The sequence below is a fragment of the Thermobia domestica genome, chromosome 14, assembly GCF_964235325.1.
Source record: "Thermobia domestica chromosome 14, izTheDome1.hap1.1, whole genome shotgun sequence".
In the NCBI taxonomy this organism is placed as follows: Eukaryota; Metazoa; Arthropoda; class Insecta; order Zygentoma; family Lepismatidae; genus Thermobia; species Thermobia domestica.
This window is the reverse complement of record NC_137467.1, coordinates 185,757,745-185,772,619: the sequence shown is the minus strand read 5'-3', so window position 1 is coordinate 185,772,619 and position 14,875 is coordinate 185,757,745.

The following is a 14,875-nucleotide window of genomic DNA, read 5'->3' as shown; positions in this document are numbered from 1 at the left end:
TAGTTCCTACTTATCCAAATGTGCAGGTCTAAAACGCAAATGCATCTCAAATTCACGTTTTAAACTAATTTCATCCGTGCTGAAGGCGATGGATGCTCGGAGAATAATAGTGTACAACCTAACAATCACTACCGTCAACAGAAAGATAATCTTGTCATATATAAAGAACGGTGTAAAAATACAAGAAAAACGAGGCAGTAATTAATTCAAATTTCTTTAAATATAGAAAATGAAATAGCTAAGTTTCCTATAGATTTAAATTCTAACAGAGTCAATGCCATAGCTGATTCTGCTTCTCCTATCAACATCATAGAGAAATCATTGTTGTCTAGAAGTTTTGGGTGTATCTCAGAACCCTGTAGTTATAAAATATATGGCTATTGTTAGATTTTGCATTATTGAAAGGATTTTTCACCACAAATTCCGTGTCTCGAAGCATTTTAAACCGAAAGCGTTAATAGGAAACGATATCTTAATATTTCCCAAGCTAACTTATGTCTACGAAAGAATCTTTTAACGTTAACTAGGTTTGGATTACCGCCCAAGAATGTAGTTATTGATGTAAACAAACAGCATAATGTACGTATTACAGAAGTGATTGTGTATCGTCCGTCTATCGACAAGTATCACAGCAGAAATAGTAATAGATGTTGGGATATGGATTTCTGCAATCGATTCAACGTCCTAAGAATAAAATTTCATCTTCTTTGTTAAATCTCTATTCCAACCAGAGGTGGTTCAAATGAATTATTTATGATGTCAACGTTCTACATCACAGAATGAAAATGATAACTGATAGTGGAAGGATTTTTTTCAAGCGATTAAGCAGCTCAAGGCAACATACCATAACTATCGACAACACTGTACTAAAGTCGGATCTGGTTCCAATTTAATATTTCTTACGGTTTCTATCCTGATTTCCGTAGAAAACAAACGTTAAGTGATACTGAGATGCAGTTGCTTAAAATCAATTTAGCTTTATAATATGTTCTGTCACCGACCCGAAGCTCATTTTTCCAAAGATTGATAGTGTTAATTTCAATCTTTATTAACCGAGCCTCATATATAGAGGAACAATCTCAAAGCCTTAATCATCAGTTTTGTATTTTGTGCATTTGTAAGCCTCACTACGATTGTACATCCATATATGGTCGAGAAACAGGGCTTTGTTCACGTGATAGTAACATGCTTGGCAACTGTCTCATTTTATTCAACTTTCGGGACATTCGCATTTCCACCTACCCACTGTAGTAAATGAGAGCTGATTGGTCAATGACTTGGCTCCTAATGAAAAGCTAGTAATATGTAAGCTGTGTTCCGGCAAGGGAAAATCCAATCGTGTTATTCAGTAGCGCCATTTCAGATTTGGCTTGGGGGGCAAGACCCCTTGATGTAATCAAAACTTCGCGTTTTTCATTGACTTACTTCTATTCTATTGATAAAATCTCTATAAACCTCAAACTCAGGGGGGCAAATGTCCCTCCCTGTTCCCCCTAAATGACGCCCATGGTGTTATTCCTTATGAAGACGCACGACCCAAGCAGGACGAAGATCTGCTCGTGTGCTACTTTAAGCTAATCCGCGCACTTGTGCTATTGAAAGCTAGCTCCCCTTGTTTTGGGTTGAGCATTAAGAACAATCTGGCGACTATACGAGAGTGAGCAGCAGTTAAGTGTTGTACCACTAGTGTATTGGAACTCTTAGTTTCATGTGACAAGTGGCTTCCAGGTTGTTAAATCATAAAGGGAATTACGCCAGCGTAGACAGTTAAGTATTACCAGTAGGAGATTATAGCGGACTCTAGGGATTACTCAACGTACTCCTAAAATTATTCCGGCTCCGGTACAGGAACTCTTCTGTGGACTCCCTCTTGCATCCAGTTTGAATTCGACGCCAGGACCCAAGCGGCATCAGCAGCGAACCAACTGACGTGTCGAAGATTATTGTGAGTAACTGAAATTTTAATTTATCAATTGTGCCACACAGCCACCTTTATTAAAGGTAATAAAATAAGAAATAAGGTAAAGGGAGCAATAAAAGACGTTAGATCGGCCGGACACCTATACAGTAAATGTTGCTTGTTTATTTGTAATCTTTTGATGTTCTTTTAATTTGTATGAATTACATTCAGTATCATTACATTTTTATACAGTTTAATCAGGTTTTGTGACTCGCACTGCAAGATAATTTTAATTTGTTAATATCTGTGCTTAATCTAGTTATTTGCACACTTTTTTTCCATTTTTACGGTATCTATGTTTTGTCTACCGTTTTCCCCAGCTTCGGTTCGCAGGTATGGAAGAAATCGTGATTTGCCGTATCAAAGCTGGGATAGACAAACTAAATGAGTGACAGAGAGAAAGAGAGGGAGAGAGAGAGAGGTGTAAAACCTTCTTGCGCAGGAAATAATCAATGTAAATGTTACAGTTGTATTTACGAAACTTGAACCACGATTGAAAATACGATTCCAACCATAAATGACGTCCGTGCCAAAGACAAAATCATCAATCTTCGGATGTAATTCTGCCCGAACATATGATCGTTTTACTTCTTAAAACCCGACAGTATTTGGAATAGGTATTGTAGTGTTTGCGTATACAATCCAGAGTTTGAGTCATGTAGTATATGTTGCAGACGACTTAAAATTAATTTCCTTGGAAATTGTTCAAACTTGTGAAAAAGGAAAGAGAGAGAGAGAACAGTAAGCATGCTATAAATAAAATAAAGTAAATTTAATTACCATAGTAATATCACGAGGGTAAGTTTTTTCCTAAGAAGTTAAAATATAACATTTTTATTCTTGTTCGCGAAAATTTTCTCCCGTAAACCTCCGATATTACGCACAGACGAACAAACACCAATCAGCTGATCGTAATCGAACACATACATAACATTTTGTTTACACCTTTGTTATTTATACGTATGCTAAGAGTATTGTGAGAAAATAATTATATGATAAGTGTTAAGATATGTTAAGATAAATTAATAAACATTTGAGAAAAAAAATAACTTCAGTGAACTTAGAGCATAAGTTCAGCTTTGCTTTAAAAAGAAGTCACCAACATGAGGCCGTGTTTAGTATCTGCTGGTACATGTTTATTCAGTATACATCTAGATAAAGGTGTAGAAACCGTAAAATCTTTTGAATGCGCGCAGGCCCGGGTTCTAAAAGAGAAGTCTGAGTTGTGTAATAGCCACGCAGTACTTAATGATATTTGCTTGTTTACACCGAAGAGAGTTGTAGGAAAAAAATAACATTAGTAAGATTATTGGCTATGAGTTTGACGAACAACTTTGTACAGTGGTGGACGAATTGTTTTGTAGGTTTGTACAAGAACTTGGGGTGTCGTGTGAAAGAACCGTAGAAAATTCGGTAAAAGATATATATAGAACAAATCAGAAAATTATTAGTGTTCAGGAAAAAGAAACAAGCAATGTAAATCGTCGTAAAAATAACAAGACTACTAGATCTAGAATTAAAAATAAAACATGCACGATGTAGCCAAGAACGAAAATTTTGTTTTACTCGCACCAGGAGGACAAAACAGCTGATCACTTATGACGTCAGCAACGGTAATGTTAAGTATCCGCAGACTCAAAGAATTAATACGGGAAGAAAAATCAGTTCACGACAAAACTAAATGTGAGGCAAGTTATTCGTTAGTTAAGCACAATTCCTAGAAGTAGGTCAACTCAAAAGAATTTTAAAAAGCGTAAATGTAAAAACGTTGGGTGAAATGTTACAGAACATGCTGTAGAGCAGCCCTGTCCAACGCGATGCCCGCGGGCGCCATGGCGCCCGCCAAGCATTTTCCTGGCGCCCTCTGAAATCGAACTCAAAATACGCAAAATTTCTTGTTTTCAACGTTATATTTTCTTTTATTTCTGTTATTTCATTTCGAAAATAGTAACTTGCACTTCTGGCTGTTCTGAACTCTGGGAAAAAGCATTCAACAAAATCGAAGAAATAGTTTCACAACAGTTAATTTGAACATTTGTTACTTTACACTTGGATAAGGCTACCGCTACGCTATGGCTACCGCTACGCTGGCGGCGCTGTCTGTCTTTACCCGATCGTCTTTTGTCATATCGCGCCTTGAAAAATTTCCATTGTGAGGATAGACTTGCTTTCTCTTGGCGAATACTCTTTGTGTGAACTCGTGTGTGTTGCGAAAAGTTGCAACTGTACTCGTGACTCCTTTTATTCACCGGCGGGAGCTCATGTGGTTCGGATTCCACGTTAATCAGTAGGTCCACGTCTCATATAGCCTCGCTGCTGAAAGAAACGCTAAACTAAAAAATCAATCCTTTTTATTTTGCCATGGTCAAGAGACAAAGAACGTATAGTTTTAACTGTGAATGGGAGGAACAATATTGTTTTGTTGAATACAGAGGAAAACCGGTGTGCTTATTGTGCAATGGAAGTGTGTCTATTCCTAAGAAAAGTAATGTAGAGAGGCATTTCGCGACGAATCACAAAAATTTCGATACTGAATTTCCTATAAATTCTGAACTCAGGAAACACAAAGTGAAAAACCTAAAATCTAAATTAGCGCTGCAACAAAATGTGTTTCAAAGGCCTGTTCAACAAGCTACTAACCTAACAATTGCCTCTTTCAAAGTGTGTTATGTGTTAGCTAAAAAGAAAAAGCCTTTTAGTGATGGTGAAGTAGTGAAAGAAGCAATGATTAGTGCCGCTGAATCCCTGTTCGATGGTTACAGAGATAAACATACAATCGTGTCTTCCATCAGTGCACTCCAGTTGTCTCACCAAACTGTTGCTAGAAGGGTGGAGCAGATTTTGAATAATCTGCAAAATCATTTGCACCACGACTTGCAATCGTGTGATTTTTTTCGCTCCAGTTAGATGAAAGTACTGATATTTCCGACACTGCTGAGTTGTGCGTATTTACTAGAATGATTTTTGATGATTTCACGGTGAAAGAGGAATTTCTCAAATTGCTGCCACTTCATGGGCATACTAGGGGAGAAGATATATTTAACACCTTTCAAAAGTTTGCTAAGGATAGCAATTTGCCTCTTTCTAAACTTGTCGCAATAACAACGGATGGGGCACCTTCTATGACTGGTAGGAATAACGGGTTTCTTGCTCTTTGTGCTAAGGATCAATCATTTCCAACATTTCTGTCTTACCACTGTATCATTCATCAGGAAGCTTTATGTGCAAATGTTTTAAAATTCGACCATGTCATGAAAATAGTAACTCGTGTAGTAAATTACATTAGGTCATCTTCCACTCGTCATCGATTATTCAAAAGTATTTTGAATTTATCAGATGCTGAGCATGGTGACGTCCTTCTTCATGCAGACGTCAAGTGACTGAGTAGGGGCAAGACACTGGAACGATTCTGTTGTCTTTTGTATGAAATCAGGGACTTTCTTAAGTCATCTAAGGGTCAGTATTATCATGATCTCGATGAAACATCATGGTTGCTAGATTTAGCGTTCTTGGCAGATATCACTTTCAAATTAAATGAGTTAAATCTATAATTGCAAGGGAAAGGCCATAACATTGTCTCTGTTGATGTTATTGATCTTGGTAGTAGGATATGTGAAGTGTTTGGAAATTATAATCTTGAAGACTTAGAACTTGAAATCCTAACTATTCAAGAAGATATAGTTTTGAAATCTTCCTATGCAACTTGTACTAATATATGGATTCTAACGGACAGAGTAAAATACCCCGTTCTGAGCAGTGTTGCTAAAAAAATTTATTCCTGCTTTGGCTCAACTTATATTTGCGAAGACGCATTTTCTGCCATGAACATGATCAAAAATAAGTACCGAACCTCCCTGACACCCTCTCTCCTGGATGACGCAATAAGAGCAGCCTGTTCCAGCTACACACCAGATTTCCTTCAACTGGTAGCAAACGTGCAGTGTCAGTCTTCTCACTAGGTATGTATCAATTTTCAAAATAATAATAATAATAATAATAATAATAATAATAATAATAATAATAATAATAATAATAATAATAATAATAGTGATGATGATAATATTAATAACAAATAAATAATAAGTAGTAGTTGTTGTACTAGTAGCAGTAGGCTTATTTCTATAGTAGTTTTGTGTTTTTTCGAAAGGCGCCCGCACGTCGGAAAACAGGAGCCAGTTGCGCCCGATAAGGTAAAAACTTTGGACAGCGCTGCTGTAGAGGGAGAACTAGCAAGCGAAGGCAAGCAAAAGCGAAGCATAGTAGTACCGCAACTGTACAAACATCAGCTGTGTGACATAAGTAAAAAAAAAAAAAACCGCAACGGTACCTAGATTAAATTAAGATCATTTAAATGTAATCGATATAATTGGAAAATTAAAGGGTTTCGAGAACCAACGTAAGCCCCCGAACAGAACCGAACATATTACCAATAAGACTTAAAATGAAGACAAGAACCAATTTAAAGAAGTGATTTACCGTGATTAAAATCATCGTGTTCTCTTTTCCCCGTATTTTACAGTTACTTCATTAAAAGAATGAGTAAGTAAGAATAATTGGGAGGGGAATAGAATCATGTTACTTTTTTAAAAGTATGCTTATCCCGTTTTGAATACGGAACTTCTGTATCGAATTGCGGTTAGGATGTTCATGTTTTGTATGTTTTATTTCCTTTCAGCTGTTTCCAGTTTTGGAACCAGACTCTACTATAAAATTTTATTGTCTAATCTTCTTTTGAGTTTTTATTGATTCTCCTTTATGTGTGATATGAACATTTAACTGTTCCCATACAATTATGCGTTTAGAGAAATATTAGGCAATTAGACATATTTTTAAATCTAATTAGAGAAGTACTAGTAATTATTACAATTAATTGTGAGATTTGAATTTTGTGTAATTAAAAAATATACTCCTTAGTTAATGAATAATTTTATCTGACTTTGTATTGAGTAATGGTAAAAATATATTAAATTTGTAATGCAAGATTTATTTGGCGTTGGAATATAGTAAATCAAACATAATTTAGTATAATACTGAAAAAAGCTGACAACAGTATTGGATTTGGTGAATCTGTTTGGGGGTTTGTTCACATAGTCTTTACAATCATAATGAGATTTGATATTTAGTTGAGCTTAGAGACAACTATGTTCTGAGTTAAGAGTTAAAAGTCAAAATATAATTCATCCCCTAGACAACACTACTTTCCTCGCCAAATTAAAATGATGAAGCCAGGGTAGCGTCTGGTTGGGTTCCAGCTAATGTGTAGATTCGGATATTAACTACATATTTAAAATTCTGTTTAGGCTTTTAATGTTTGGCATATTTCGAGATAAGTAAATAGTAATAATATTGATGTTTGGATTTGAAATTTTAATAAAATATTTAGTTTTGATTTAGAATTGGAAAAAGTAAATTAGATTTATTCTTTTGATTTTTGAACATAACTCTTCTTTCCTGTGCAGGCGATTATAAACTGGTCTCGAGAAAAAGAACAAAAGGACACCAGTTGATAATCCCACGGTACCCCCCTACTACGATAAACACCCGATACAATAATGTATCGATAGTAATGGATGCTTATGCCAGTTAGCCAGTCTATTGTAAAGTTAAGGATTATGTTAGGGGAACATATTAAGATTGTTACGTACGAGTAGGCCTTGAACAACATTAGCGTTTAATGAACAAGTTAATATTATTGTTAGTTTATATTTCACGATTATGACAAATGTTCCGGAGTGTGACGTTACCAATTTTGATAAGTGCATTTCCTAGTTAAGTAGCAAATTTATATTGGCAAACCATCTTTAAAAAGTTATGTTTGTAAATCTACTAATTTTGTATGTATGAGCGTGCCTTGAATAATATTAATTGTTAACTGATTGATAAAAATTCAAATGCGATGCTGTAGCATTGAAATTTCGTACCAGGGTATATCTCTTATCGTCCTTTTCATGGTATTTATTTTTTTTATAGTGACTCCTAAAGGTAGAATATTGACAACCCAATTTGGGTTGGGAAATTAACCCGGACATGTCATATCTGTAATGCGTAAAGTATTCAGCTGGGTGGTATATATAAGGTTTCAGTGTAGAAGCGATTCATTTGAATCGTCAGGGAGTTTAGCGATCCTGCACGCTTCAGCTGTAGGAGATTGTAAGTCTGCGCCCTTTATTCTTCGGGACCAATTCATTAACCTACATTTTTTATGAATGATTTACAACCTGTGTTGCCAAACAGTGACACACAGAATGGTGCCATGTAAGGCTCAACGGCCTTTTGACTCATTTATATGTATTAAAATGTTGAAAGAATTATCAGTTAATGCCAGTATATAAATAGATACCACAATCGTTTTATGTGTGGAGATAAAATACGTAGGAACGTTAGTTAGTATGTATGTAGATTTTACTCAATTTTGAATTTTAATAATTTCATGAATAAATTTCCCATATTTAGTGAAAAAATATAAATAGTATCTAAGTTTTGTTCGTATGCTATAATGCATTTACATATTACGTTCCTATATTTTAATTATCTTTTTGAAAAATGTATACCTAAAATGAAGTCATTTTAGTGCAGAAAGCATATAAAAAAATGTTTTCGTAATTTTTCATGTGTCTTTCTATTGCTCAACGACTCGCACAAAGGAGAGATAATCTAATCTTTGTTTTGTTTTGTCTCGAATATTCGTACAGATGAAAAACATATTTAATTTATTTTATAAAACTTTTCATTTACTTCAATACGAAAGAAGATATAGTTGAAACTTTCGCTACACAATTCATCTGAATAGAATAGTCGTAATTAATGAATTACTTTGTTGTTTAACTGATTGTTTTTATGTTTATCGTTTTGAATGAAGAGAAATATTGTTTAAACCAGCACTTGTGAATAAACTCACACAATAGTAGTACTATGTAACGAAATTTAATTGAATTTGAAAATTTTCATATTAAAAAAGACGAAAGCAAAATACTAGAGAATTTTTTTTCATTGTGTAATCTAGGTCCCATTGCTCTTGGTATGTTGAGGGAATTATGCATAAATTAATTAGGCATGTGGATATTGATAATGGTTATGAAGCGAACAAAATGATTGCGTATAAAGTATTTTTTGGCTGTATAAGTTTCACTGCAACCGAATGGCAAGATAGTAGTATAAATGATTTAGGGCTATTTCTAAAATGCCAAAGGCTGTTGTAAAGCGGCATACTCACATAAAGTTCCTGTTATGATGTACGCTTTTTTCTACGTGATGCCAAAGGCCATTAGAGGGCGTCTCACGTTCGGAGATAGCTGCTCCTTGTTACTTCTCGAATGCCTAGCTTGTCGATGGTAGATGAGTAGGAAGTCTATATTGTAAATATTTTTAGAGGAGGATTCTATATCCCTCTTGTGATGCGTGTTTGCGATTAATGCTCATGAATGTGTTAGTAGAATTGTACTTTGCCATTGCCTATGAGAAGTTTTGTTGAAGATTAGTAATGATTGTATGAGCCAATGATCGTGCGTTCGCTAATATAGTACAGATCCGTGCACAAGTATTTATGCCTATATACCTGTTGCACTTTATGATTTGATAAAAATAAAATTTACGTTTGTTTTGAGTATTAATAGTAGTTAAAAAATATCGTGAGTTGACGCGTGATTCCAAAATTGTTTGGAACATTTCAATAAATCTTTTGTTTGTTGTTTGAGCAAAACGATTATTGAAATTTAAGATTTTAAATGATTTTTTATTCTTTTAGTATTTTTGATATTTAGAAAGTTTAAAATATAGTACTTTAAATAATTAGTGTGGGATTAATGCTACAATTATTTTACGAAATTCATGTTTTGAAGATTGTTTTGCTTTATTAATGCTTTTATGTGTATGAATATATATTAATTTATATAATAATTTTGATGCTATATTAGATACTTATACTTGGTAGTTGAACATCATAAAATGTTTTGAATAAGAAGGTTTAAGTATTGATTAAATTTGTTGTAAAAAGGTACATACACACATTACATTACACCAGATACACATTAGGAATTTCGACCTTATCGTTTACACCGTCGTCAGGCAACGTTTCCAAAATCGACATATACATTTTTGTAATTGTCAAGTAATTAAGTATTTTGGTTTTTCTTTATCTGTGTATCCATTTGGTTTAGTGTATTTAAAATGTGTTCAAATATATTATAGTATATGTTTAGTGGAAAACAAATTGAAACACGCATAATCATAGAAACCGATAATTGGAAGATAAATAAATAAATAAAAAGAAAGAGAAAAGGAACTATGAATTGTATATACAAATGAATGAAATAATAATGAACATTTTATTAATGGTGACACAAACAGGGCTTACTCAGAACTTAAAGGTGGCACTATAAATATAACAGGTGGCTATAACATTAGGTAGTTTATTGTCATACAGGTTGAACAACCCTATAATTGACAAGTGAAGTGTGATCTACCATATACAGTGAAGCGCCAATATACCGATCCTCATAGTGAATCCCCAGTGACTTCAACTCATTTACAGGATGTTCCACAATACAGTGATTTCCCAGTGACGTCTCAATACAGGTCATTAGCCCTTTTAAGGCCAGGGCTCTTTTCACAAATTGGGTCAATTTGCTCGGTCACTTTTTCGGGTACCAATAAGGATATCACCGACCCGAGGCTTGTTTTTTTTTTCGAATTTGAAAGAGATTGGAAAAGACGTGCCAATTTTAAACTTTACTAACCCAGTCTCGTATATAGAGGAACAATCTCGAAGCCTTCTTCATCAGTTTGGCGTTTTGTGCATTTGTGTTGTTAGGCCTGACTCCGATTTTACGGCCATATATGTTCGAGAAATAGAGACTGATCACGTGATAGTAACATGCTTGGTGAACGTTCCTCTGTGTCTGGTTTTCGAGACAATCACTTTCTACCTACGCACTCTTATAACCAAAAGCTAATTGGACGATAATTCTTGTCCCGACGCTAGGAGTGAAAATCGGGATTTTCTCGACTGATCATTTACAAGCTTTGGTTTGTTAAAAGAACCCTCAGTCCTTTGCACGAGCGCATGGTTGTCACTCGGAAGAGCACCCACGAAGGCGAGTGGGTTGCAGTGTTATAAAGAAAATACGCTATACTGTTATAGGTGCTCCCCTTGTATGGGTGGAGCTTCGCACGCTAATCGCCGTTTGCATACGTGAGAGCCAACTTTTTAGTTTATCATCAGTAATTGTTATCCTCCATGTAAAATCATTTTTCTTATAATCTGTAGCCATTCAACGTGAAGAAACTAGTATATATGTGTTAGCACTCTAACATTCGTTTGCGATCTTAGTTTTGTGTGACAATACTGGTTCCCAACCATTCAGCAGGGAGGAATAATTCTCGGGTGTTTGTGCAGAGGGTGTTAAGTCACAAAATTCCATTTTTGAGTTTTTACTATCATTGGAAAGAGATTTTTTTTTTCTCTACACCTGTGTATAAGAGGCTAAGTCAAATTCGAATATGTACCGAAGTTAGTAACTTGTGTTTTATGAGGTAGTTCAATAAATTTCGAATACGGTTGTGCAAAGAGTTGTAAGTCAAGTTTGAACTGATTTAGCACTCTTTACCCTCACAGTTTGTCCCAAATGTGTGTGTGCAAAGTGGGCTAAGTCACATGTAAATTGACTTAACCCCCTTTTCCCTAAGCAGAATCCGTTCTTGTGTGCGGAATTGGGTAAGTCACACGGGCGTAAACCTTATGCCTTTTTAATAGTGACGCTGCTGCTGACCAACAGATGGTACTACCTATATCACACCTTATGATGAGTCTACATAATTATTTTTTTGGAACTGAAGCACTAGTCTAATCTTCAGAATTAATTAGTTAAAAACTTTAAAATGAATATTGCTTACATTTGAATATCCAATGAATGAAATTATAGAATAAAAGTTATACTAAAGTTTGTGTAAATTGTTATTAGATTTAACTGTTTACAAATGCACGAGTATTCACTAATGTGTTTTCTACTGAAAGCACGTAGTCTTAGCTGTTCCTAAATATGAGAGCCATTACTCACGGAAAGATTCGGACAGAAGATACTTGCCATCATATCTCACCATTTCGGAGCTTTATGACGAGTACAAAAGAACCTGCAAGGGACCTCCTGTGAGTCGGACCCTTTATGAAAAAGAGTTTCGCAAAATGAATTTAAAAATCAAGAAACCACATGTGGATACATGTCAATTGTGCGACAGGTTGTCATTGCAGATAAAAGCAACCGGTGATGAAGATTCAAAAGCACGACTAAATGAACATCATAGGCAAGCTGAGCTGGCCTACCAGGCTAAAGCTAGAGACAAGGACCTATCCAAACACGATCCAGGAAAGAAAACCGTAACTTTTGACATGCAGCAATGCCTACCAACACCTTTGTTTAAAAATTCAATACCGTTCTATAAGAGGCAACTATGGACTTTTAACCTAACAGTGCACGATTGTGATGATGGCCAAGGATACTGTTTCATTTGGCATGAAGGTTTAGCTGGTAGGGGGGCAAATGATGTCGGTTCCTGCTTGTACCAATTTCTTCTACACTACTTGAACCCCGATGTCAGACATGTCACAATGTATTCCGACACCTGCAGTGGACAAAACAGGAACAGCCATGTAGCAGTAATGTGCATGACTGCTTTGCAAAATACTCCCCATTTAGAAGTTATCGACCATAAGTTTCTCCTACCAGAACATACTCATATGGAGAGCGACATGGATCACAGCTTAATAGAAAAGAAAAAGAAGAAATTCAACGGTAGTATTGACCACCCTCATGATTGGGCGCAACTTATCAGACAGGCTGGAAAGAGTAAGCAGTTTGTTGCGAAAGAAATGTCCCGCGAAGAATTTTTGAACTTCTCTTCTCTTCTTAAGGGCCCCCTCCAACTCATTACAGTTGATGAAACTGGTTGCAAGATAACGTGGCGGGATATGAAGTGGCTTCATTATGAAAAGAAGAATTTGGGAATAATGTATTATTAAACTAGCTTAAATGAAGAGGAAGACTTCAAGCAAGTTAGTTTCAGGAGAGGGGGAAGGAGCTCTACTCTGACTCCAACTTTTACATATGATGGGCCAGTACCTATAACCACCGAAAAGAAGAAAGATCTTCTTAATGTTCTGCCATTTGTGTCAAATGTATTTCACGATTTTTACAAATCTCTGACAACAGCGAAAACTGCACGTAATGTCTTGCCGGACACAATGGGGAACGTTTCAGAGCCTGAAGAACTGTAACTTCAAATATTCTTTTAGTTTGATACAAAAATGTATGTGTGTAAGGCATATAGAAAGTGCGTGTCTGTATAATATGGTGTAGGGGTAAGTCTGATTTTCAAAAGTGCAAAACGGGATAAGTAAGAATTTTTCAAATGGTACATTTTTGTTCTCTTATAAGCATAAAACTTTTTACATGACATTAGGGATATAATACACACTGTTTGTACACATATGTCTCTTCATAAATCTTATATTAAAGTAGTGTTTACTCGTCATCCCGATTTAGCACGATTTTTTAAACTTTCAAATCAATTTTCCCAAAAAGTGTATTTTTTGACTTAACACCCTCTGCACAAACACCCGAGAATTAGCCCAGCTTGGACGATCGCTCATTTCCACCAGTAGAAGACTGTATTGGACTTTTGGAATTACCCGACGCACTCCCAAGATTATCATGACTAAAGTACAGGGACTTTTCTGTGCACCTCTCTTACATCCAGTCTGGATTCGACACCAGGACTTGAGTGGTATCGGCAGTGAACCAGCTGACCGGTCGAAGACTAATTGTAAGTGAAACCTTAATTCATTGATCGAGCCACCTTCCATTCACAGAAAGTAAATAAAAACGAAATAAAAGGTTAACGCAATCATAAAAGATATTTAGTAAAAGTGTTTTATCCGCTTGTAATCACTTCATTTCCTTTTAATTTGTGTAAATCATATTCATTATCATTGTATTTTTTGCACAGTTTAATTAGGTTTTGTGATTTGTATCGTAGGAAAATTTTTATTCCTTAATATCTGTGCTTCAGTTATTCATCTAAATACATTTTTTACGGTACCTATGTTTTGTCGATCGTTCCTTCCCAGCTGCGATATGCGATAAGACATAGGTGCGGATGGAGTCGTAATTTGTAATAGTAAAGCTGGGATGAATGTATTATATGAAAGAGAGAGAGAGAAAGAGAGGGATGTGTAAACACGAGAGAAGTCAAAAACTAATTTGAGTGTTATACTTATATCTATGAATTCTAACGACGACGAAAACACGATTTCAGCTTCCTACGAACACAGAAACAACTGTCTACGTAAGAACTGGTGGTTCGAAACAAATAACTATCATAATCTCAGTGCCCACAGCAAAAGGACAATAAAGGATGCCTCAAGAATTTTTTGAACAAATCCTAGGGGTAAAGATACGAAATTGTTGATATATATCATTAGATTACATTAATTGACTAACAGGTTCAAAGCTCAAAGTATGGAGTTAAAGGTAGGAATCAACCAATGACATTTCACCAAATTTAACTTCCTATCAATGACCTTAGATCTGTGGTTCTCAACCTAATTCCTATCACTAGCCCTACTTTATCACATTCTCTTGCCACCGACCCACTTATAGTTTCTGGTTTGTAACAAGCTTGTCTGGGATTTTTAATAAACCTATTGCAGAAATCTCACGATATTAATCTTTCTATAATAGTATAATCCGTTTCTTATTCAGAGCAGCGGTAGCTCATTGGTAGTGTTGACCACTGGTGCATGGGGTTTTTGGTTCGATTCCATCTCTCGCTAAGTAAATTCTGTGGTGTACAAACACCATGTGCGAGGGTTTTCTTAGCGTGCTCCTGTTTTGTCTAACTTTCTTGGTTTCACCATATCAT